This window comes from Octopus bimaculoides, chromosome 7 (genome assembly GCF_001194135.2).
Source record: "Octopus bimaculoides isolate UCB-OBI-ISO-001 chromosome 7, ASM119413v2, whole genome shotgun sequence".
Classification (NCBI taxonomy): Eukaryota; Metazoa; Mollusca; class Cephalopoda; order Octopoda; family Octopodidae; genus Octopus; species Octopus bimaculoides.
Genome location: NC_068987.1, coordinates 54708384 through 54711391, shown reverse-complemented (window position 1 = coordinate 54711391; position 3008 = coordinate 54708384).

Below are 3008 nucleotides of genomic sequence, written 5' to 3'. Positions count from 1 at the left end.
TTATTTATTTATTTATTTATATATATACAGGGTACGATGAGAAAATTGTTGCAATTATATATTTTTAATTTCATGCATGCACTACGTTTGTTTTTGATTTTGTTGACTACACAGTATAGTAGGGTCTGTTGGGCACCAACTATGAGAAAAACAGTACCATAATGCAATTCACTCTGCCAGAAATTTGGAAACAACATGCTGTACTGTTTGGCATTTGCACCAGAAGCTCCAATACAAACATTTCAGAGTGTTTGGGTGTTAATCTGAGGACATTGCAATCGGAGGATATGTACTGAGAATGATAAAAATCAAACATCCAGTCAACATCATGCTGTTTGAAGTAATCACTAGTAATGGTGATGTTATGCCTCCCTTCATCTTCCCACACGACATCAGACTCAACACAGAGGCCTACATCAAATGCTTGGAGGAGGCAGTGCTGCTTTGGGTCAAGAGGGTGGCTGCTGGAAGACTCTATGTCTGGCAACAGGACTCTGCACCATGTCACACAAGTGGAAGAACTCAGTCATAGCTGTCAGACAATTTCTGCAACCACACCACCCCTAACTCCCCATACTGCAACCCCCTTGATTATTATGTGTTGGGTGCAGTTGAGTGAGAGACCAACAAAACTCCTTGTAACACCTAAGATATACTGAAGGCAAAGATTATGGTAGCATCCACCATCTTAAACTAAAGAGACTGTCCAGAAGAATTGCAGGAGATTCCGAAGTTGTCTGGAGGCTGTGGTTGAAGCCAATGGCAATTTTATTGAATAAATTCACTCTTTAGTATCTCAAAATATTTTTATGTAATTTTGGTAAATATATCTGTTAAAATGAGATGTCAGTGTTATTTTCATTTTTGTGTAATTTAGATGACAGTTTATTCACCACATCCTGTATGTGTGTATATATATATATCTTTATATATATATATATATATATATATATATATGAGTGTGTATATATGTATGTATGTTGTATGTATATACATACGCACACACACACACACACAAACACATATATACATATACATATACACACATGCACACACATATATTTATATAGTGTACTGTTCCATGATGGTAAGATAAACAAGAAAAGTACTATATACAATATATATTTTTATGTGCTACTTTTAGTTTCATGTGCTGAGAACAGACCAAACATTGCTTTACAACGTGTCTGGTGTCCCAGCACAATCATCAGATACTGCCCACATGGCATAATGAATTTATAATGGAGTGAAAGAAAAAGCGAGAAAAGGCATGAAGGAAGCATATTTAAAAAGTGGAGTGTTGAAAAACCGGAAAACGATAAATTAAGTGGATAAAAAAAGAGTAGAGGGAAATAAGAATTAATTCTCTTAGACTGTAAATTATAAGCTTTCAGCTATGCATAATTTACATTTTTTGTTATTTGTTAACATATGGTGTGGATTTTTCAGCTAACGTCTACTTTACTGTCTGTGGTGTTGCGTTTGATTTCAAATTCCATATGTGGCTAGCCAACTTTGTAGGTTTGCTTTTGTCCCTGTGTCAGAAGGAATGTATGTGATTTGCATAGTGAGTCTTGAATTCTCCTTCACAAAGTCTGATATAGCTCTTCATATTGGCTGTGTTATCTAGTGTTGCAGTAACTTATACCTCATATATGATGGATTTAATCAAACATCACTGATTGAGTGGACAGGTTCCTGGGTCTCAACAGTTACAACTGGGAGTAGGTTCTTAGTGTTGGTCTTGTGGAGAGTACTGAGTGCTTTTACATGGCACCACACAGTCACTTTTATGTGGTGCCACATGACCACTTTTACATGGAACCACACAGGCACTTTTACATGGCATTGCCACAAGTGCTTTTTACATGACACCAGCCCAGGACTCTTGCAGTTCAATCCTCACTACTGGGGAAAGTGGTCTTAATACTTCTGCTGCAGAGTATAGGTCTTCTTGAGTACAGCAAGGTGCCAGGCATCTCAGTCCTTTGTTATCTCATCTGAAAGGTTCAACATCCTCAGGTCATTCTTCAGCACTTTGTCCCATATCTTCCTGGGTCTCTTACTTCCATGTGTTCCATCTACCTCGAGAGATCAGTACTTCTTTATGGAGCTGTCAGCATCCATCCACATCACATGACCAAACCAGTGCAGTCTTCTCTCTTACACAGCAACTAATTCCTCTTCTGCCTAACTTCTCTCTCCAAGCACTAGCACTGTCAAAACATGTGCACTTACATACTAGCCTCATTTCTTTCTAACCTTTGCATTTCTTCTGCATTCAGGCTCCACATTTCACTACCATGGAGAATTCCTGTCCATATACATGCATCATATAATCTTCCTTATCTAAAAATGACCTATCAACGCACTCTGTACTACTTGGACGTAGGTATGATACTCAATATTCACTGTTCAACTACTGACTGTTAAACCAACACATCAAACTAACACCGTCTACTGCACTCCTGACAGTTCGCTCAGTTCTTACTTATTGTAATCAATTAGTCCATCTTCAGTCATGTGAGGCTGTTCAGGATTCTCCCATAACAGCTTTTGAATGACATTACCCACTGGCCAGGTGAGCAGGCTAATGTTCCCTCTGATCAGAGGGTTACCAATTTACAGTTGAATGGAAGAGATTTGTTGAAGAACACAATGCACTGCTTGGCCAAAGAATTGAATGCTGGAGCACCGCCTTTAGTCGAGCAAATCGACCCCGGGACTTATTCTTTGTAAGCCTAGTACTTATTCTATCGGTCTCTTTTGCCGAACCGCTAGGTTACGGGGACGTAAACACACCACCATCGGTTGTCAAGCGATGCTGGTGGGGACAAACACAGACACACAAACATATACACACACACACACACATATATATATATATATACATACATATATACAGCGGGCTTCTTTCAATTTCCGTCTACCAAATTCACTCACAAGACTTTGGTAGGCCCGAGGCTATAGTAGAAGACACTTGCTCAAGATACCACACAGTGGGAATG